We start from the raw sequence: 22,867 nt of genomic DNA, 5'->3' as shown, positions 1-22,867 counted from the left end.
ACCTTCTCCTGATGAACATAAAACTCCTCTCCATTTCACTGCTTTCTGCAATGCTCTGGAGTTGCCCAGTGATGCCCACAGATTTGTTAGTTAGAATGACTATCTAACCTTTGCTTTCAGTATTATTATTATCATTATTTGGGTACAACTATCACGAGCCATGTGAGTTTCAGCAAAGAACAAAGGGGAATTTATTCTTGAGATAAACAGGAGCTGAGGGCCGGAAGCCCCACCAGGCCTTCCAAGGCCGGAGAGCCAACAGGGAGGCGCCTCCCAGGCCCAGTCCCTGGGTTCCCCTCAGAGCACCGTTCCCTCTCTGTAGCCCAGCTTCCCTATCCTCTGTCCCACAGGTAACGACGGCCACCCCACCACATCCCAATTTCCCCTCGGCTCAATTAAGCATTAGGGAGTCAGCACCTGGAAATTCCAATTCCAAAATGGTGGAGACATTCCCACTGGGAGAGGCCCCAGATGAGGCCAAATGGTCAGAGACATGTGGTATAAACATGGCTCCTGGGGCATATTGGTGGGGGAGCAGGGTGGCTCTCAGAAAGGGGATCTGTGGAAGTGTTAGACGTAACAAAATTGTGCCAAGGGACAGGATGGTGATGGCGATGTTTCTAGAAGCTGCAACCCTTGAATATGGGGCCTCATCAAGGACCTCCTTGCCTTGAACCTCTGCACACAGAGGCCAACCTGGAAGCGTCCATCTCTGACCACACAGTGTCATTCCTCACTTTCCAGTCCCTCTGAGTTGTTCCCTGCTAGGTACATGCATAAGAAATTGTTGAAGAAACTGCCCTTGGCTTCCTTAACTTCTTCCAACCCTGCATCCTCCCAGCAGCCCCAGATCAGGCTGAGCATCTGTTAGTCGAGAGTCCCCGAAAAAGCACGTGTGCTCACCAGCCCTGCCCCCTGTGCCCCCACCAGTGCCCTGCAATTCATCTCGTCAGACAGGTACAAACAAGGAAAACACCAACGTGCTAAGCCACCACGCTCCTCCCCATCCCAGGGGCATCAGTTAGTTCATCAGTCTTGGACAGAAGGGACAGCCTCAAAGTTAAAATCTCTGGAGCGAGCAGAAGTTTCAGTTTCCCAGATGTGTATGACGAGCTAAGCAAAACTGAGCTAGAAAAACTGAAGTCATGCATCCTTACAAAGCTGCCAGGAGAAACGGAAAGGCAAAATACATGATCGGGCTGGGCGCAGTGGCGCACGCCTATGATCCCAATAATCTGGGAGGCCAAGGCGGGTGGATCACTTAAGGTCAGGAGTTTGAGACCAGCCTGGCCAATATGGTGAAATCCCCATCTCTACTAAAAAAAATACAGCCGGGCATGGTGGCTCACACCTGTAATCCCAACACTTTGGGAGGCCAAGGCAGGCAGATCACCTGAGGTCAGGAGTTCGAGACCAGTCTGATCAACATGGTGAAACCCTGTCTCTACTAAAAATACAAAATTAGCCAGGCATGGTGGAGCATGCCTATAATCCCAGCTACTTGGGAGGCTGAGGCAGGAGAATCGCTTGAACCCGGGAGGCGGAGGTTGCAGTGAACAGAGGCACCATTGCACTCCAGCCTGGGGAACAAGAGCAAAATTCTGTCAACAAACAAACAAAACCCGCAAATTAGCCGGGTGTGGTGGCAGGCGCCTATAATCCCAGCTATGCGGGAGGAGGCTGAGGCAGGAGAATCACTTGAACTTGGGAGGCAGAGGTTGCAGTGAGCTGAGATAGCTCCGCTGTGCTCCAGCCTGGGTGACAGAGCAAGACTCCATCTAAAAAAAAAAAAAAAAAAAAAAAACATGAATGAAGATTGATTTGTTAATATACATGTAATGTCTTTGTGTAAAGTGATTTTTACTGCCATACTATAATTTGATAAATAATTAAAATGCTAAGAAATATTTTTATTAGAAAGAAAGAGGGTTCTCATTCTAAGCTGATTTCTAGGTACACATGCCTGGAGACTCCTGTTCATACCCCCTCAATATGAGCACAGAGGGGCTCAGAGCCCCGGGCTCCGCCTTAGCCGACCGGAGGTCACTGACGTGGATGTTCTTTCATTCCTCTGAACTGTAAAGACGAAAACGATCCTGGCTTTGTGCGTAGCATAGGTGTGCAGTTAAACACACAGCACAAAAATAAAAGCCCAAGTTCCCAATGAAGGGAGAGAAGCAAAAATAGTCAAGGGGGAAATGGGAAGCACTGTGCCTGTGGCAACTCAGGTGGGACTCCCGCATTTCCCTCCACGCCTTGGGCGCCACGCTCCGCTGCTCCTGCTTAATGGAATTGGAGAGGGCTTCCCAGCCAAAGGGCAGAGCACCCTGTTAGGTGCGAAAGTGAATAATGATGAACCCCAGGCTTAGTCCTAGTTGGATAAGGATAAATAAAATTAAAATTCGGAAATTTGCTTTAAATGGGTTGTTAATTGCTGTTGAGCTTTAAATATTTGAGTTTATTAATTTCTCCCTCACCCCCTGAATTATATTTCAGCAGCATTCCCCTGCTATTAGGCTATTAAATCAGACGTATCAAAAAGGAAGCATTTATTTATATCTTCAGAGACATGTACATCTAATTAAGATAGTGTTCCTGTGCATATTTTATATTAGGCAAATGCTGCCTGTGATTTCAGTTTAATCAGCTCTGAAGGGCCTTAGTAAGTGTTTGGAAGATGTGACTGGGGCTGGAGGAGGAGGACAGCCTGTATCTTCTGAACATTGATGTCTTGAGGGCCTGCACCGTGAAGATGACGCTGTTCCTAGACACCTTAAAGCCTCCTCTTGAAGTCAAAGAATTCATAATGGAAACCTCCAGGAAACAAAAGATTTAGAAATTGGCTGCACTACCAGAATGCTTGTGTTCATAAAGATAAACTAACTAGGCCGGGTGTGGTGGCTCACGCCTGTAATCCCAGCACTTTGGGAGGCCAAGGCAGGCGGATCACGAGGTCAGGAAATCGAGACCATCCTGGCTAACACGGTGAAACCCCGTTCCTACCAAAAATACAAAAAATTAGCCGGGCGTGGTGGTGGGCGCCTGTAGTCCCAGGTACGCGGGAGGCTGAGGCAGGAGAATGGCGTGAACCCGGGAGACGGAGCTTGCAGTGAGCCAAGATCACGCCACTGCACTCCAGCCTAGGCGACAGAGCGAGACTTCGTCTCAAAAAAAAAAAAAATAATAATAATAATAAATTAACTAGCCAACATTAGAGACCACCGACTTCTAGATGGATTTATTACCTCATGTCATCCTCAAAACAAGCCAAATGGGAGGGTGGTATTTTTGTTGTTGTTGTTGTTGTTGTTGAGATGGAGTTTTGCTCTTGTTGCCCAGGCTGGAGTGCAGTGATGTGATCTCAGCTCACCTGCAACCTCCGCCTCCTGGGTTCAAGTGATTCTCCTGCCTCAGCCTCCTGAGTAGCTGGGATTATAGGTGTTAGCCACCATGTCCAGCTAATTTTTTTTTTTCAGATGGAGTTTCACTTTTGTTGCCCAGGCTGGAGTGCAATGGCGTGATCTCGGCTCACTGTAAACTTTGCCTCCCGAGTTCAAGCGATTCTCCTGCCTCAGCCTCCTGAGTAGCTGGGATTACAGGCATGTACCACCACGCCCAGCTAATTTTGTATGTTTAGTAGAGATGGGGTTTCTCCCTGTTGGTCAGGCCGTCTTGAACTCCTGAACTCAGGTAATCCGCCTGCCTCAGCCTCTCAAAGCACTGGGATTACAGGTGTGAGCCTCTGTGCCCAGCCAAGGGGGATATTTTTATCCCCATTTTGCAGATGAGCAAAACAGGCTTACAGAGTTGAAGTCCTTTGCCTAAGAGGCAGGGCCAGGACTCACATTGAAGCCTGCCTGATGGGGGCACCCACTTTTTCCATTTTGTCCCTATTCATTGCCAAGAAGAGTCCATCCATGCTAGAACATCCTCAATCTCTCCCTAGATGGTGCTCCCTTCCCCCTCAAGGTGATGAAAATTGGTTCTTTGGGAGCAAAAAAGTCACATTCTTTTTATGTATAAAGCACAGGTATACGTAACAGATGTACACAAAGGATATGTGATATAGTATTAAAACTTCAAGAGAGGGGGCGTTTAGAAAAAGACATTGGGGGCTGGGTGCGGTGACTCATGCCAGCACTCCCAACACTTTGTGAGGCTGAGGTGGGAGGATCACTTGAGCCCAGGAGTTTAAGACCAGCCTGGCAACATAGTGAGACTTTACATCTACAAAACAATCAAAAAAAAAAAAAATTACCTGGGCATGGTGGTGTGTGCCTATGTTCCCAGCTTCTTGGGAGGCTGAGGCAGGAGGATGTCTTGAGCCTGGGAGGTCGAGGTTGCAGTGAGCCATGATCATGCTACTGCAGTCCATCCTGGGCCACCGAGTGAGACCCTGTCTCAAAAAGAAGACAAAAATAAAAAAATGTCTGAAAAGGCACCTTGGGAAGCTGCCCATGAGAAAGGCTGGGAAACACTGTTCTAGAGCATCTGCAGTGGCACGCTGCCCCTGCACTCACTCGCTCATCCTCAGGCACAGCAGCAGGCATCACCATCCTGCATTCCCGTTCCTGCTATTATTTTATATTTACAGCTCAGACACGTGAGATGTGATACAATTTGGCCGTGTCCCCACCCAAATCTCATCTCGCACTGTAGCTCCCATAATTCCCTTCTGTTGTGGGAAGGACCTGGTGGGAGATAATTGAATCATGGGGGCGGTTTCCCCCATACTGTTCTCATGGTAGTGAATGAGTCTCACGAGATCTGATGGTTTTATCAGGGGTTTGCCCCATCTCCTGGCTCTCTCATTCTCTCCCTTGTCTGCCGCCATGTAAGATGTGCCTTTCACCTTCCACCATGATTGTGAGGTCTCCCCAGCCACATGGAACTGTAAGTCCATTACATCTCTTTTTCTTTATAAATTACCCAGTCTTGGGTATGTCTTTATCAGCAGTGTGAAAATTGATTAATACAGAATGTGAACTAATTGTTAGCACCCAATGATAGTAGCACTGAGTGCCAGTGCTGGTCTGCAAATTTTATTGGACTGTGGAAAGTTTCTTATCCGGCAGACCTTTGTCAAAAGGCAGTAGATTCCCTCCTCTAAAGGGCGGTCAAATTCCCCACATGATATCATCTCAAATCGTGGAAATGACCATTTGATACTTCCATTTGTTTATGTTTTAGGGCTTCTTTAGCCAAGGTTCTTGACCCTTTTTTCTGTAATGTGGTACAGGAAGAAGGTGGAGAAAGTATGAATTTGGGTTACATCAGCAGAAGTCAGGGCTGAATCGTGGGTCCACGCCTTTCAGTGCATGACTCCTTGGGCAAGGTATTGAATTTCAAAGAGTCTGTTTTTTTTCAGTAGTAAATCCAAATGCCTACTTCATGTCCAGCATTCTACACCTATTTGACCCTTGACCCAGCATTCTACACCTATTTGGCCCTAGGTCCACACCGTTCCGTTATGGTAATCACAAGTCACATGTTGCTATTTATATGAACGGTCATTAAAATTAAATGAAATTTAAAATGTAGTTCCTCAGGCATCCTAAACACATTTCGGGTACTCAATAGCCACAGGTGGATGGTGGGTACCAGTGGGACAGTGCAGAAAAAGAATTTTCTCTCAACACAGAACATTTAAAGCACGGATTTAAAGACTGGAAGCCCCAAGAACACATGGGCCATGTCGGCAAGTGGGGGGCTATTCTCCATTGAACAGACTTTGAATGAGAACGAACTATGTGCAAGTCCTGATCTAAGCACAAGAGAGGATTTGTAATCAAAACAAAATTCTTACCCTTAAGGATGTGTTGCTATTAATATTTCAGGTCTTCGTGAGTTTTCTAATGAATGAGGACGTAGAGTACGTTGCTCAAGGATGTTAGCATTGAGTCAGAGCCACGTGTCTTTGAGTCTGATTTGAATGATATGGGTAAATGTACCTACTCACTCTGAGTCTTAGTTTCCTCATCTGTAAAATGGATACGCTAGCAACTTCACAGGACTGCAAAAACTTAATGAGGAAATTGACGTAAAGGGCGTAACACAATGCCTGGCACAGTAGGTGTTCAAAAAGCTAGGCTCTCCTTATTAAGATAAGAATCAGTTCACCAATTGCTAGTTTGTTCATATGCTAGGATATGTCCCCTGCTGTCTGGAATTTATTGATTTGCTATTAAGTTACCATCTCAGGATGTTCCTAGAGGTGATTTGGTAAGATGCTACTAGTCATGCTCAAGGTGCCATAGGAATTCATGCCTTAATTCACATTTTAGCATTAACTGCTCACATAATAATTTTAACATTCTTGCTGGTGTTGATTGCTATAATTACAGAGTCTTGGAGTTTGAAGAAATAGGGGAAAAAATAGTTGAATTCACCTCTTATAAAGAAAGTGACACTCAGGGAGAGGGAGTGATTTGCCTAAAGTCACACAGCTATTTAGTGGCACAAGGACTAGAACCCGGGTCTCCAAACACCAAACACAAAGTCTTAGCATTTCAACAAAGTCTCTTCACTCTCTAGCTGCTTGGCAGCTGCTCTGCCTCCCAAAGGAACGTTACAATAAACTCTTGGTCATCCATAAGGCAAATAAAGCTTCTGGATGCCAAAGCGGGTGTTCATTTAAAACAACACAGAAGAGGGCCGGGTACGGCAGCTCTGCCTGTAACCCCAGCACTTTGGGAGGCAGAGGTGGGCGGATCGCTTGAGCTCAGGAGTTAGAGACCAGCCTGGGTATAACATGGTGAAATCCCATCTCTACAAAAAATCAAAAAAATTCACCAGGCATAGTGGTACGCCCCTGTGTCCCAGCTACTTGGGAGGCTGAGGTCGGAGAATCACTTGAACCTAGCAGGCAGAGGCTGTAGTGAGCTGTGATTGCACCACTGCACTCCAGCCTGGGTCCAGCCTAGGCAGCTGAGCAAGACTCTGTCTCAAAAACACAAAACATCAAAATAGCATAGAAGGCAATTCCTGGGAAAGCACTTGGGTTTACTGCATGAATCCTGCTAACTGTGACAGCCCCGCGGCCCACATGCCATTCACATCCCCTGTTTTGGTCTGTTACCTCTTTTCTCTCTAAAGTCACATCCTGGAAGGATAGTTTTCCCCTTTCTGTTATTCCATCTGGAGAGGGTTTGGTGTCATCTAAAAGAAGATGAAGTAGACAGTCTCCTTTTTTTTCTGGTCATTGGATAGAAAAGAATCTTGTGCTTCACCCACATTTTTAGTGAAATTTTTGACACGTTCAAATTTTGATAGAAAGGGAATTGACCTTAAGAGAAATCACATTTGGGTACAAAGGAGGGAATAAAATCCTCAACTGTGTTTGAACTTTCCTACTAGAAAATAAAAGGTTTTACAAAAGTGATACATTTTACTCAATGGAAAATGAGGTTGTGAATAAAGAAAGCCTTTTTTTCCCCTTAAAAAAGGACTTTTTCTTGCTTTCCTCTCCTTCGGAGTCCAAAACTTTCTTTATATTCCCATTAGAAAGCACAGAGAATGAAAATTACAGCCGACTCTGGATTAGTCATAGGCCGCCTGGATCTTCTTCAACCCCTGACATCTCCCGAGTCTCCATCCAGTTGCAGAGCTCAGGCCTGGGAGAGATAAGGTTCCCTCTCCTCGCCCCCATCCTTCTCTGGCAGAGGAAGGGAGGGAGGAGAAACATGAACAGCGGGAAGGACATTTCCCCCTGAACTGTGGCATTTCAAAGCCTACTAACAGAGAAACAGTCCCTCAATCACCAATCGATCGAAATTACTACTGTGTGCAAATCTCAGATAGCCATACACATATTCAATTTATCTGTCAGAAATTGTTTTTTAAGAATTAAACAATCTAGTGTGTGAGTAGCAGGCAGCAATACAGTTCTGCCTCTGTAGGAGTCAGGCATGCAGTTACAGACCAACAGCTTCGTAGAAGTGAGTGGAGTCATACTTGGGTTTGAAATGTTGCATTTTTTTTAAGTGTACAGTTAATTTCTTTTCTTTTCTTTTCCTTTCTTTTCTTTTCTTTTCTTTTCCTTTCTTTTCTTTCTTTTCCTTTCTTTTCTTTTCTTTTCCTTTCTTTTCTTTTCTTTTGTAAGATGGAGCCTCGCTCTGTTGCTCAGGCTTGAGTGCAGTGGCACGGTCTTGGCTCACTGCAACCTCTCTCTCCTGGGTTCAAGTGATTCTTTTGCCTCAGCCTCCAGAGTAGCTGGGATTATAGGCACGTGCCACCATGCCTGGCTAATTTTTGTATTTTTAGTAGAGATGGGGTTTCACCACATTGGCTAGGCTGGTCTTGAACTCCTGACCTTGTGATCTGCCCACCTCAGCCTCCCAAAGTGCTGGGATTACAGGTGAGAGCCACTGCACCCAGCCAAATGTATGATTAATTTCTAAACTGTGATTGAATTGGTAACAGAAAGCCCAGCCCTGCAACTGGACTCTGATTTAGACAATCATAAAGGACTCGTATTTCCTTTGGAATCTTATGGCATGTGGCATGTACAAAAATGTCCCAACAGGAAGAGGAGGGAAGAGGAGGAAGTGTATGGATAGTTAGATAAAGTATGGAAATTGTCATAAACTCGCCTCCCATCCCTTCCCACTCCATACACACACAGAGTGACCAACTTCTTTTTCCCATATGATGATAGCACTCGTAACTGCTGGGGCTTTGCTCTGTGCTGAAGCACTCTGGATGTTCTGCAGGCTATACAAAAATGGGAATTGATTTCTACTTGGATAAAGGTAACACGATTAAACCTGAAATTGACTCTGTGAGTATCATGACTTGTTTGGGATTAGGATAACTAAAGAGTAGAATTTCCTCCCTGTTTGTGACGAGCTTTAAATTAGAGGACAGAATTAACCTGGGGAATCCCTGGGGACCTGTGGACTGATCTAGCACACGAGCAGCCAAGCTTTCCCCAGCTGTGTCTGAGGGGCCCAGCTCCCTTCTGGCCCCAGCAGGCCCAGCTGCCTGCAAGACCATGAAGGGAAGGCCCTGGAAGACCTTGGGCAGCATGGCCGGTGGCACCGGCTACCTCTGGACACTCGTGGCTCTCCCCATGGCTCCACACCACTGATTTTGGCTTCATGAAGTCAGCTCCCAGTTTCTGAGAGTTGCATTGATTTATGAGATGGTTTGGACTCACTCACTGGCCATGACCTTGGCCCTCACCCCAGGATATTATTTTCAGCATGTATCCTCTGGATGTCCCATTGCAACTACGGGCAGGAGGCACCCATCCTTTCACAGCCCCACACCCAGCCCAGAGAGACAAAGGCCAGGGCAAATGGATTCCAGTTCCTGGACCCCAATTTCCAGTGAGGTCAGGGACCCGGGTGGGAAGTGGGCAGCGGGATGAAGTTGCCAGGGTGTTTCTGCTGTGTGTCCCACTTTTACCATGATGTTCTGCATGCTTTTCCTCTGGAAGCACCAAAGGTCACAGCCCGCTTCTGCAGAGAAACTTGGTGCTTACTCAGGTTTTAATCCTTTGGAGGGACAAACGTACACATGTAGCAATTTGAGAAGATGCACAAAGCTATGCGTGAGAAGTGTCTGTGAATGCAGTCAGATCACATAGTCACACACAATACAAACAGGCTCCACAAAGGAACAAGGCCAGAGGAACTGATGTCCTACAGCAGTGGGCTTCAACCGGTCTTAAAGGGTACAATGGACCTGGATGGGCAGTGAGACAAATGGAGATGCACTGCAGGTAGGTGGCACCACATGAACCAGCGCAGAGCAGCTAGATCTAGCTGACACACTGAAGTAACCACGTACAGAATGGAAGTCCCCCATGATAGGGCCACAAAGAACTCTGCACAATGGGCACAGACATTGTCAAACAGACACAGGTTTCACAGTAGAGTAGAGTCACCCCAGAGAAAATTGCTCAAGAATGGAAGACTCGGCAAACAGACCTGAAAGGAGGAAGCAGGACATGTATACTAGTATAGTATCAAAGAGTCTATATTTGTGTTGTTATTCTTCTGTGGTTTCTTTAGGTGATATTCTAAAACATAGTCAACCGTGTGTGCATTATAAATAATGTATTGTGTAATTTACATTTTTCTAATTGAAAAAATTTCAGGGATCGCCCCAAGCAAATCTCATGCATGATTTAACAGGTGATGGATAAAATTTTAACTATAAAAAAAAATCTCTGAAATAGTGCGGTTTCTCGACCAAATAGAGCTAGAGAGCGGTGTTAATCCTCACTTCTGAACTTTGATGAGATTATAACCTAGAATGGTTTGTGTTACAGGAACTGACCAAATGCAGGGAGAGAACCAGAATAACTTAGTTTACTTTTCATTGGTATCGCACTTTAGACTTTGAAAGGCCACTTGAAATCTGTTCTGTAATCTATTCCTCACATCACCACACAAGGCAGGGGTAGGCTGTATTTTTCCCGCTTGACACAGAGCTTAATCAATTTGCTAAGGGCACCCTCACTAGAGAGTGGCAAGAAGAAGGCCACACCTTGGGTCAACCCTCTTTTGCGTGAGCATTTATTGCTTTCACAACCTTGGACCTTTCCTCTTTTCCGAGGACACCACCTCTCTTCTTCAGGAAAACTGCTTCTCGCACATTCTAACCATCCGGTGCAAATGATGGCTGCCAATCCTCCACTCCCATCCAGGGCCTCTGACCCGGGCTAAGCCAGCTGGCCTTCTCCTGGGACTCTTCAGCTGGCATCAAGCTTGGGGTGAGGAGGGGGGCAATTTTAGCCAAGATGTTTTGTGTTTTCTTGTAGCAAAGTTGTGAGATGTGAGGGCAGGAGTAGCTGGTGGCAATGCATCCAGCCATGTGCAGGGAGTTTGTCTGAGAAAAATGAAATAACATGCAGGGAGAAGAGAAAAGAGAAAGTCTTGTTAGCACTCCAGCCTCTGGTTCCAGTGGTTTCTAAGGCCCAGTTGCTTCCTTGCCCTTTCCATGGTTATTTGAGACTTTCAATAAAAACCTTTCTTTCTTTGCTTAAGCTATTTCAAGTTGACATTGTGGGAGGCTGAAGCGGGCAGATCACCTGAGGTCAGGAGTTTGAGACTAGCCTGGCTAACACGGCGAAACCCCCATCTCTATTAAAAATACAAAAATCAGCCCACCATGGTGGTGGGTGCCTGTTTTAATCCCAGCTACTTGGGAGGCTGAGGCAGGAGAATCACCTGAACCCTAGAGGTGGAGGTTGCAGTGAGCCAAGATCGTGCCACTGCACTCCAGCCTGGCCGACAGAGAAAAACAAACAAACAAACAAAAAACACTATTTCAAGTTGAATTTTGGTTACTTAAGAAAACAAAAGGCTGGGTGCAGTGGCTCACCCCTGTAATCTTAGCACTTTGGGAGGCTGAGACGGGTGGATCACCTGAGGTCGGGAGTTCGAGACCAGCCTGACCAACATGGAGAAACCCTGTCTCTACTAAAAATACAAAATTAGCTGGGCGTGGTGGTGCATGCCTATAGTCCCAGTTACTCAGGAGGCTGAGGCAGGAAAAGCACTTGAACCTGGGAGGTGGAGGTTGTGGTGAGCCGAGATCACGCCATTGCACTCCAACCTGGGCAACAAGAGTGAAACTCCGTCTCAAAAAAAAAAAAAAAAAAAAAAAAAAGAAAAGAAAAGAAGAGAGCTGTAAGAAATCTATCTGTCCTCAAGGTTATGCTGTATTATCACTTCTATCCACTTCAATACCATTTTCATATGTGAAGAAACATAGGCTCATTAAAGACAAACAGGTCACCGCAACTCCTATGTTGAGTTATTGGTATAATTATGTTATTCACCACTACATGTTATTTGGATCCTATATATGTAATTAGTAAAATTTCACATCCACTACCTCCTTTGATTTTTATGACAAAATGGAAACAGATGGAACAAGCATTGTTAGCTGTAATTCTAGGTGAGAAAAGAAAGGTTCCGAGAAGTGAGGTGACTTCCCCACTGTCAATCAGTGGGGTGAAGAAACAGGGCTTGAAGCAATGTTCATTCTAACCATACCTCACTATACGTCTGTACACACACACAAACACACATAGACACGTGTGCACACAGAGGTTCATTTCAATTGAGAATAAAAATAAAGGCCAGGCGTGGTGGCTCATGACTGTAATCCCAGCACTTTGGGAGGCCGAGGCAGGTGGATCACAAGCTCAGGAATTTGAGACCAGCCTGGACAATATGGTGAAACCCCGTCTCTACTAAAAATACAAAAATTAGCCAGGTGTGGTGGTGGGCACCTGTAGCCCCAGCTACTCAGGAGGCTGATGCAAAAGAATCGCTTGAACCCAGAAGGCGGAGGTTGCAGTGAGCCGAGACCGTGCTACTGCACTCCAGCCTGTGTGACAGAGCGAGACTCTGTCTCAAAAAAAAAAAAAAAAAAGAATAAAAATAAAATTTATTGAAATCACTATCCTTCTCAAGATTATGTTTAATAAGTGTTTTAAGGTATCGCCCGTAATTATTTGTTCTTTCGCATCCTGCCAAAATATTGGTATAGGAATCACCTGGCTCCTCTGCAGTACTAACTGGTATAAAATATTTTCCATTATCTTGAGACTTGATAAAATATAAATAGCTTGTACTTTGTCTCTCTTGGTTTTGATACCTAATGGAATGTGAAAAAGCAAGATGACACATAAAAAGAGAGCGAAAGATAACTAACGCAAAGATTAATTTTGGGAAAGCTCCAGAATTAGACCATGTAATTAGTTCATAGTTTAGAAGCCTTTGGTGGAATTCCATTTATGCAAACAAATTCCATTCACATAGTTCAGGGAAACTGAATGATTTTATAGATGAATTATCCTTAAAATGTAAGGTTATGTAAGTCTTACTCCTCATTTTCTTCCTGCTATCAATAAGCTTAAACAGTAAAGAAAAGCCAAGATCTGGCACTCGTTTTTTTTATGGAAAAATCGATGGCAGATACTGAAATGGTGGAAAGAAGGCTGCCACTAAGCTAAAGTACAGCAACTCTTTAAACGACATAAATGCTCCTTGAAGGCAAGTAGCCAAGGTTGGTAGTCTCCAAATGTGACCTGTGCTGGTTTCCAAGTCTTTGTGCAATGCTGTACAGGGGTGAACTGAGTAAAAGGCTAGAATGGATCTGTGGTTTTCAAGTTGCATTTTTGTTGTTGTTTTAGGGAGTGACACACACAAAACTATTAAAGGTGGACTGGCGGCCACTGTAGGAGTCAGGGAGGGAATGCGGAAGCCCAGGAATCTGCCATAGCCTCCAGGTGAAATGAGTTCTGTGACTCACTTGAAGTGTTTATGACACAATATTAGCTGCATTTACCATACGCTTAGATATTGATTACAGTAAAATGATTGTAACGTAAAACATCACTCAGTGGGACTCCTTCTTTAGGTTATGAAAATTCACATTTAAGATTCAACTATGTAGACAACACAATTAACCAAAAATAATTAAGTGAACTCATTACAAATTTGGAAAAGAAAATGTTTGTTTGTTTCCTCCTGCTGAATTGACTGGTTGTTTGTCAGCATGGACAAAATAAAATGATTATTTCATTGTGAGAATACTTCTTGGATAGCTTCTCCCCTGTTTACAAGCCAGCTCTTTTCAGACGAGCTTGTACACGCACACACTGTCAGAGAACAGAGGAAGACAGGTCAGGGCACTTTTGAATTCGGCGCTTAGCCAGTAAACTTTTAATTTCATTTTGGATTCAGGCTTAGCTGTGAAACATGTATGTCTCAGTGTAAGGCAGTAACAGTTTTAGGCTGGAGAAATCTCACAATGTGTAACTGCCGCTCCCAGTGTCTCCATGGAAACAGCTGGGGGCTGGTCTGCCCGTTCCTATCATGTTTGAGAACCATGTGTAATCACTGTGTAATAGGCAGTATTTTTAAACTTTGCAGTGAGTTGGGCGAAAACTTCAAGGATCAAATATTTGAAAATGTCTGAGGAGCAAAAATCATGCCATAAGATAAAGCTTTGTGAGAAAGAGACAATGCAAAACGGTCACTTTTAATATTTCAGTTTTGAATTAAGACGTCATATAGATATTTTCATTTTAATGAAATGACATGCTAATGAAAATGCTATTTTAATACAGATTCGGATAGGTTCTGGTTTGAGAAGAGGTTCTGCAAAGCTTTTCCACTTACATGAAACTCCATGGTAATGATGCTGTATTAGAAAAAAGAGTGGTTAGATAAAAGATGAAGTCTCCCAGTTATAGAGTGAAAATGCTAAATGTTGCTTATATTTTGTGTGTATTTAGTTGTGCTTATAAAGGTAAATGGGAAACCATTTGTATACTGGTTTCTGAAAGACGTATTTGAATTTATGAAAACTTTCAGATTTTGTGTGCTTTACTCAATGCATGACTATTTCACTGAAATCCTCATGTTCTGTTTTGGTGTCAGGAGAGGCAGTGTTTTTCACAGTATTCGCACATGGGATTTACGGCCATCCTTGGATGGATTTCTGTGGCACTGGAGTAGTGTCCATGAAGGTCCTGGGAGGGAAATTTTCAATCAACAAACACCAAAGGAGCCCGCTGACCATGGGCACACTTTTTTTCTTAACAAATATTATTGCTGATGTCTCATCACATAATCAATTCATTATAGAAATTATAGCTAAGCAAAATAAAATGAAATAACATTAATAAATAAAAATTCTACATTTTTCTATTTAAAATAAAAATATTGCTATAACTTTACCCTTTCATGATTATTTCTACAAAATAAATTCCCAGAAGTGAAATTATAGCCCCCCAACACAACCTAAATCTCTTGATAACTATTACCAAACTGCCTTGCAGAAACCTTCTATCAATTTATAGTATTATCATCAGTATATGAGAATGTCTGTTTCCTCTCCTTGTTAACCATGGATAATATAATTAAAACATACTTTTCAATTATATATGTAAAAAAAAAAGTTTTTGTGTTAGTTTCATTTTCCTGGATAAACTTCGACACTGAACAAAGTTTGTCCCCAGCTCCCTCTGTCCTGCTGGTCCTTTCTCTTGTGTGCTACCTCACACCTCCGCACCCCTTCAAAAAAAACCTGTATTTTGGCTTTCAGGGAACCCTATTCCAGTACATTCTAGTGTGTGCCTCCACAGAACACTGTTGCAAGGGCCTGACCTTTTCCTTCCTTTGTGGATTCTGTGTTTTAAAATAGAGCTGGGCTGGGCGCGGTGGCTCACGCCTGTAATTCCGGCACTTTGGGAGGCCGAGGCAGGCAGGTCGCTTGACCTCAGGAGTTCCAGACCAGCCTGGGCAACATGGCAAAACTGTGACTCTACAAAAATTAGCCAGGTTTGGTGATGTGTGCCTGCAGGGGGATCACCTGAGCCTGGGAGGCAGCGGCTGCAGTAAACCATGATTGCGCCACTGCACTCCAGTCTGGAGAACAGAGCAAGACTCTGTCTCAAAAACAAACAAACAAACAAAAGTGAAAAACAAAAAATAGCCTTCTTTTTTCTTTCCTGCTCAGGTTATTCCAACATGCTAATTTTAGTCAGAGGTTAGCACTTGATAATGCCATTTACCCAGAAGATATATATATCTATATATACATATAGATATATTATCTATATATTAAAGGTTAGTAACTTTAACTCAGCAAAATTAAACTCTAATTTTCTTCTTAAAATTTCCATGACTAATATTTTTGTTAAAAGAAGTAAAGTCCACTGGCTCGGAACATATTTTTAGCAAAGAAACCCTTCTTGGAGACCCTCAGCTTACTCCACGCAGATCAGGACCATCCACTGGGCACGGTTAAAAGGCCAGCTCCACCGTTTTCTGTTGAGTGTCAGCCGGGAGGGAGCCAGTCTCTGTCTAGACCTGGCGATGGATGTGGGGTGATCCCTTCACACCAGGCAGCAATGCCTCCCCAGAGACCGGGACCCATTTGAAGTGTGGGACACAGCTGAGTTCAGTAATCCACCATCAGTAGAGGTAATAGTTCTGTTTGTGTATAGGTATTTATTTACACATAAAATGATGACTAAGTGTGTGCGTGTGCATTTAATTTACTTGGTCAAAGCCATCCAACATTCACTCAAAAATATTTACTGAATACCCACACTGATTCCCAGGGTTTTCTACAAAACGCCCTTCTGAAATAGCTTCCAAGCAATGCACTTCCTCCCCCAGGAGGAATCTGGAACAATTTTTTGAACTCTTTCACTAAATTTTTCTTTAAAAAACGTAGATACAATTTTCTTTAAACTTAGATAGAGCCAGGTACCTATTAATTCAGACAAGTCAGTAATAAATGACTAGGAAATAATGCTGAGTATGATAATTCCTTGTCAGTGTAGCAGATGAAAGACTGAACGCTTTCCGCGTGAACTTTCCATCTTAGTTTTTATTGATGAAACAGAAAGACACCCTGGTTATAAGCTAAGAATGTGTAATGCTGATTACAACAATAGACCAGGGTTGGTTATTTATGTGGACTTCAAATAACCAGATTCTGTTTGGGGTGGGGGCTGGGATGGAAAATAGAGTATGTTCTGTGCTTTCATGTGAAAGAAATACTATCAACAACTAATTTTCAGTCTGTCACAAAATGCACAGGGAAGCTTTCCGTATGCTTCAGGGAAGTTGGAGATTTGTCTCTGCTTTGCGTCCCTTCAGCTAGAGAAGCAGTGTGGGCCTGAAGCAGGATTTACCCATCTTTTTGTACCCTGTGAGGATGGATGAAGAGAATTACGCTAATTATTTGTTGCTTGAATCCAGAAGGAATTTTTGAAAATAACAAAATCTTTATATTTTAGTATATTAAAATCTACAAATGAAAACCAGTATCCGTTGATGGGTTACATTAGAAACACACACACAGAAAAAATACACTTTTCAACCTACTGTCCTGATACACAAGTGTGAAAGATAGTGACAGAGCCCCCGGGCCCTTCCGGACCAGGGTCTGATGGGCTGCTTGGCCATTCTGTGATCACTAAGAACAGAAAGGAAGGGGCAGGCGAGGGAGATGATTAAAGGTTGAAAAGATGACTGTTTCTGGCAGTGTGATATTAAGGCCATTAATATGTCTGCACCTCAGTTCCAGTGTGCTAATATATTATCCTATCTGTTAAAATATCATAAAGATTACCTATAATTAAAGATGATTTACACTCTAAGCCATAACTCGATATAATTTCATGCAAACACATTTAGGGTGAATTCATCTTAAAGTGGAATTTAGCTAGCCTAATGAAAACAGCATCTAAAAGCCACAGAAGAGACAGGAAAAAAAAAAGACAGCACAAAGGGCAGTATTATATAAACCCTAATAACTCCTTCTGGGATCCAGACTCACGATCTGTGGTGAAGGAATTTGCATAAAGCCCTGCTTAAAGAAACTATTGATGAGTTCTTTGTTTTCAAATTTACAACTTATTTCCAACATTTAAACTCTGTCCTTAACTTTTTCTTCTCCACTGGGAAGAGCCAGGCCAGCTAGTTCTGCTTCTGCAATGGCCTTGTCTTATTTTACACTGGGACTGACTGGAAACAAGAGTTACATTTGCAACTCCAGAAAGCAAAGATGAAACTTTGTTCTTTCCTTTGTATCAAGCTGTACCATTTATTTCTCCCCTGGCAACAGATTTTAAATCTCTCCTCCTCCCCCTCTCTCCTTTCCTCCTTTTCATGGGAACTGTTTGGTGAGTGCCCAAGGAGGATCTGACAAAGCTGATTGTGTGTGTGTTTGTGTGTGTGTGTGTGCATGCGCGTGTGTGTGTGCATGCGCGTGTGTGTGTGCATGTGCGTGTGTGTGTGCATGTGCGTGCCTGGTTTCTGTGTCGGTGTGTGCAGGCACGCATTCATTAACGTAATTCCTCAACACCCAACAAGAGCGCATCAGAAACCCGGGAGAAAAAACCTCATGCATATTTAGTTGAGCCTTCTACCTTCCAACCAGCGTGAAAAGAGTATTTAGAGAGGAGTTGGTCTGGGCTAATCTGCATGTGAATCAGAAGGGGGACAAAAGGATGAAAAGGTGGTGGAAACTCGAACACAAACCCTGCGGTCTCCAGGGGGTCATTCATCTTTCCCTTGTCGACATCCTCGCTGCCTGGCTTCCTTCTGCGCATGAGCGAACACAGCCTTTTCCCAAAGACAGTTGGCAAAGGGTGCGTATGCTTTGTTCTGTCGGGCATTTTTTTAAGAAACAAAATTTCTTTACCCGTTCAATTTTAACTGACTTCTTCAGGCTTCTTAGCTGCTGCCCTCCATATGAGTGATGCAACTAGATTTAGTAATTTATACAAATATACAAGACAGAAAGCATGAAGATATTTTCATTGTGATAAAATATATTTTAAAATTACCATGTAACCATTTTAAAATGTACAATTCATTGGCATTAGCCACATACACAATGTTGTGTAATCACCAACGATTTCCAGAACTTTGTCATTATCCCCAGCAGAAATTCTGAATACTTTAAACAGGAACTCCCAGTCCACCCCTCCCCGCAACATGAACAATATTGATGAGAACTCCATTCTTAGAGACTCTTCACGGGGTTAGTCTCCTGACATTTGATTTCGGAGGAGCTGGGGTGTGCAGAGCAAGGGAGAGTGAAGGAAGCCAAAGTTCAACAGATGAGAGGAGGGTAAAAAGTCTTTTTTCCTTAGTATGGTTTCACTGGAATAATGAACTCAGAGCCTGGAAATGAATATGGAGAAAGAAAACCTGAATGTAAAATGGTCAGGCTGGTTTTCACCAGAATGAAAGGCGACGAGAGTGACAAAGTTAAGCAACTTTTGAAAATTCTCTATTTTGATAAGGGATTGGTTTATACAAGTAAGAATTTCAAAATAAAATCCAAAATAAAATTCAAAAATACAAGCCTGGCATTCTAGTGTTTGAGATACAAATGGAATATACATGTTACAGAACTATCCCATCAAATATTTGGGGATAGCCTGTATTTAATCAAAAGACTAAAGCGAAGGCTGGGAGGATAGTCTGTATAACTGATGGTAAGAATTAATTTATATTTCTGATTTTGTAAATCTCTGGGGTTGCAACTATGTTGCTTTAAATGAAAAACAGATAAAAGTATCATTAATTAAATTCTAGTACAAGGAAACACATTGTGAAGGAAATTTGCAAAGATTTCCAAACTCCTGAAATTCACCATTTACTTTTAAAAATCTTTAATAGGACAAAAGTTCAGCACAATAAAACAAAGGGGCAGTTCTACTGAGTTGGTGCTAATGGGACCTTGTTTGTTCCAGTGTATATAGCAAGACTGCCTTCCTAAGAAGGAGTATTATCCATGGAGACCACATGTGAGTGACTAATACTCTTCTCCCCTCAGTGGAAGCCGTGCCTGTTACAGTCACTGATTATTTAAGGAATTGTAATATTTATGTAATGTGAAGATGAGATTATCAAGACAGCTCTCAAGGCAGGTGTTAGAGGCAGCGGGGCTGAGGTCCAGGGAACTGGAGGTAATGGGCAAAGCTGGTAAGTTGGGAAAACTGGCTTTAATCAGCTTAAACACAAAGGAGGCTTATTACCCAGGTAACTGAGGAAGGTGAATCAAATGTTAATGGATGCTGGAGTTGAAACGACGCCCTAAGGCATACACATCGGAGTCCACATGGGCTCTGCTTCCCCTGTGAGGGCTTCTTTCTTTGAAAGGATCCCTAGGATATCTACATCCTCTAAAGCCAGCAATCTCACCCAAAAGGAGAGATCCACTTCTCCTGAACCCTTTGGCAATAACTGATTAGGCCACAATAACTGTGGGTCAAGAGGCTGCCCCAGAACTGATCATGCAGCCAAGGGCTCGGAGCCTGGGCTGTGTGTGCACTGCCTGCCGACTTGGTGGTGCAGAAATTAAGCCACAGTAAATCATGTTGTAAATTCTCACATAAGAGAGGGAGTTTCTTACTGGGAGGAGGAGGAGGAAGTAGAACCTGCTGGGCAGACCACAGCTGTATCTCCCACAGTGCACTGCAAGGCTGGCCCTTCCCTGAGCTCTGGACACACATGTGTTAGTAGAAGCTGGCTAGGCTGCTCATCAAGTGTGTGAAGGCTTCTTATTTAGAAAACGGAACTGTGCAGTGGACAAGCCTGAAGGATGACCTTCTCCATGCCTTCATTTTGGGATTCACATCTTCAACACATCTCCCTTCCCACTGGCCTGAATGAGACAGCCGATGGTGAATGCAGGGGCCGGATTTGTAGGCCAGGCTGGAAGGAGTACAGCTCCCATTCCGTTGGCTGACACTCAGGCGCATGGCCATATGGGAGGTGGGAAACGGAAATTAGTTATGTGCCTAAGAGCAAGAGAAAACCAATTTCGAACTGTTGTCAATCTTTGCCTCTTCCCACTACTCTGCAAATGGGTCAAAAATCTAGAGGCACTTGGCCAGGCGTGGTGGCTCACGCCTGTAATCTCAACACTTTGGGAGGCTGAGGCAGGCTGATCACCTGAGGTCAGGAGTTCGGGACCAGCTTGACAAATATGGTGAAACTTTGTCGGTACTAAAAATACAAAAATTGGGCCAGTGTGGTGGTGGGCACCTATAGCTACTCGGGAGACTGAGGCAGAAGGATTGGTTGAACCCAAGAGTCGGAGGCTGCAGTGAGCCGAGACCGCACCACTGCACACCAGCCTGGGTGACAGAGCGAGACTCCATCTCAAACAAGCAAAAAACCCTAGAGGCACATGCAGTGGCACAGGAATAGCAGTTACTGAGTTCTTACCATGTGCTGGTGACTGTTCTAAGGGCTCTGCTTACATTAACTCCTATCGCCGCCTTGTCAACCTGTGAGGTGGGCTGGGCATCCCCTTTGGAAGAGGAAGAAACAGAGGCAAAGTGAGGTTACTTGCCCAAGGGCCAGCGTAGAAACTGTTTGGAGCCGGGATTTGACACGGGACGAGATGACCACACAGGGTAGCTTTGGAGAGGACTGCATGAGATGATGTTTGAAAGGCCCAGATCGTGCAGAGCACATGGAAAGCGCTCAAACAGTGCGAGTCATATTATTAATATGTTCCTCAGGTGAAACACCGTGCTGCGAAGGAAGGCTCGTCTGGAGGTAGCGCTTTGAAACTGAGAGATGGATGTTCACAGAAGCAGGCTCCAGAACGTTGTTCTCTACTGAGTCTGCATGGTTACTAAGGAGACTGGATCCACAGATTAAATGAGAACAACTGTTGTACCAGCCCAGGGCCATGGAGGGCAGGACCAGCCATCCCTGCTGACTGTACCTCGGTTTCCCCAGGCAGGACCTTCCTTCCTCCTTCCGGCTGTGGCAATTCCCTTCTGGTCTTGTTCAGTCTGACTCTCGTCAGCTCCTCTAGGAGGTCTTCTCTGCACAGCCTCTCCCTGTTCTAGTCCTCAGGCAGAGTTAGTTGCTTCTCATCCAACATTCCCACAGGAGACCGAGGATATTCCCATTGCAAGACCTAGCTCATTGCTCTGTAATTGTTGGTATTTGTCCTCTTTACCACTCTGCAGAATTCCTGGAAGGCAGAGACAGTTACTTCCCGTTGTACCCCCAATGCCTCACATTGTGCCTGACGAAAGGAGGCAGTCTAAAGGTGGTCTATTTTTTTTTTTTTAAGTAAAGAAAGAATAAAAATCAGTGAGCAAATTGATTTTAAAAAAGACATTAATAAAAATTATAATCAGAACCAGTGTTTATTGAGCAATCACCATATTCCAGGTACAGGTCAGGGGCTTATGATTGCCCAATGTCATCCTCACGGTAGCATGATAAAGTGGGATTATGTAAACCAAAAAATTTTGGAGACAGGTCTCAATCAATTTAGAAGTTGATTTTCTCAAGGTTAAGGACGTGCCCAGAAGCAATTAACATGGAATCACAGAAACAATCTGTGGTCTGTGCCTTTCTCCAATCACGAATTTTGAGGGCTTCAATATTTAAAGCGGAAAAGAGAAAAGGGGCAGGTAGGGCAATCGTCGTTACGTATTCCTCTCTACTCAGTAAATCGTGCTCAGTAAATTGGCAATTCATGTAACATAAGGTGAACACGGAGAATTTACCTGTGGAGAGGTTGAAGCTTTTATCTGTAGATCTCTGCTTAGGAACAAAAGGAAAGGCCGCATCTTGCATGATTCAGCTTTCGGCTTAATTTTTCTTTTGGCAGAGTAAATTGTGATCCCAATTTTTAATTTCCCTTTCACAATTGGCAACCCCATTTTGCAGCTGAGAAGACTGAGGACCGCTGAGCTCAAGCTGCCTGCCGGATGGTACCCCGTCGAGACACACCTTTTCCTCATTGTGTTGTATTGCCTCACTGGGCCAGTTTTAATTCAATGAGAGAGACCCGCATGGTGCTGTATGCCAGAGGCACACAGCCTCTGGGAGGAACACGGAAGACAACTGCAAGGGAACAATGGCCCGGAGGGGATGTCTTTGTGGGGGAGGGGTAGGAGGGCAGATTCCTAAGACTTCAACCAAGAGCCCTCCATGATGGACCCTGGTGGCAAACTGAAGGTCAAAACAAGTAGCCTAAAGCCCAAGGGAGAGGCCTTTGTAGGGGAGAAGGAGAAGTGTGTTCTTCATTAAAGGGTCAGGGATTGGGCCTGGACCCAAGAGCTAGGCACAGCTTGGTAACAGCGAAGGTGCCCACAAGACCAACCTCTAGCTCCACAAAAGATTAATAGGAATGCTTGGGAAATATTCAGAGCAGTTGACCCCGGTCTCCATTGAAACATAAATGAGGTCAGGCTCTGGGAACCGCTGCTGGTAGTTTTTTCAGATTCTTTAGCAACCTTGTAATTTTCCCAATGTCGGTAATTTTTAAAACTCTTTGACCTTTCTAGAACCAAAACTCCTTTGTCCTTTTTCTAATGTGTGTTTGTTTTGGAGGCAGC

The 22,867-nt window shown here is 44.0% G+C and overlaps 2 long non-coding RNA genes across 3 annotated transcripts; both read right to left on the bottom strand.

Moving 5' to 3' along the window:
• Positions 1-167: 167 nt before the first annotated feature.
• LOC135970503 (uncharacterized) lies at positions 168-4,399 on the bottom strand. The gene is made up of 2 exons (XR_010586173.2): positions 4,259-4,399; positions 168-1,778 (listed from the first exon to the last, which is right to left on the bottom strand). It is a non-coding gene; the product is annotated as an uncharacterized lncRNA (long non-coding RNA).
• Positions 4,400-18,304: 13,905 nt separating this feature from the next.
• LOC135970502 (uncharacterized) lies at positions 18,305-21,500 on the bottom strand. 2 transcript variants are annotated; one of them, XR_012433283.1, is made up of 3 exons: positions 21,235-21,500; positions 20,727-20,811; positions 18,305-18,671 (listed from the first exon to the last, which is right to left on the bottom strand). It is a non-coding gene; the product is annotated as an uncharacterized lncRNA (long non-coding RNA). The 2 variants fall into 2 exon arrangements; XR_010586172.2 differs by lacking the exon at positions 21,235-21,500 and having other exon boundaries at positions 20,727-20,862.
• Between the last annotated feature and the right edge of the window lie 1,367 nt (positions 21,501-22,867).

Source organism: Macaca fascicularis, chromosome 4, assembly GCF_037993035.2.
Source record: "Macaca fascicularis isolate 582-1 chromosome 4, T2T-MFA8v1.1".
NCBI classification, from domain to species: Eukaryota; Metazoa; Chordata; class Mammalia; order Primates; family Cercopithecidae; genus Macaca; species Macaca fascicularis.
This window is presented reverse-complemented; position numbering and strand designations above follow the sequence as displayed.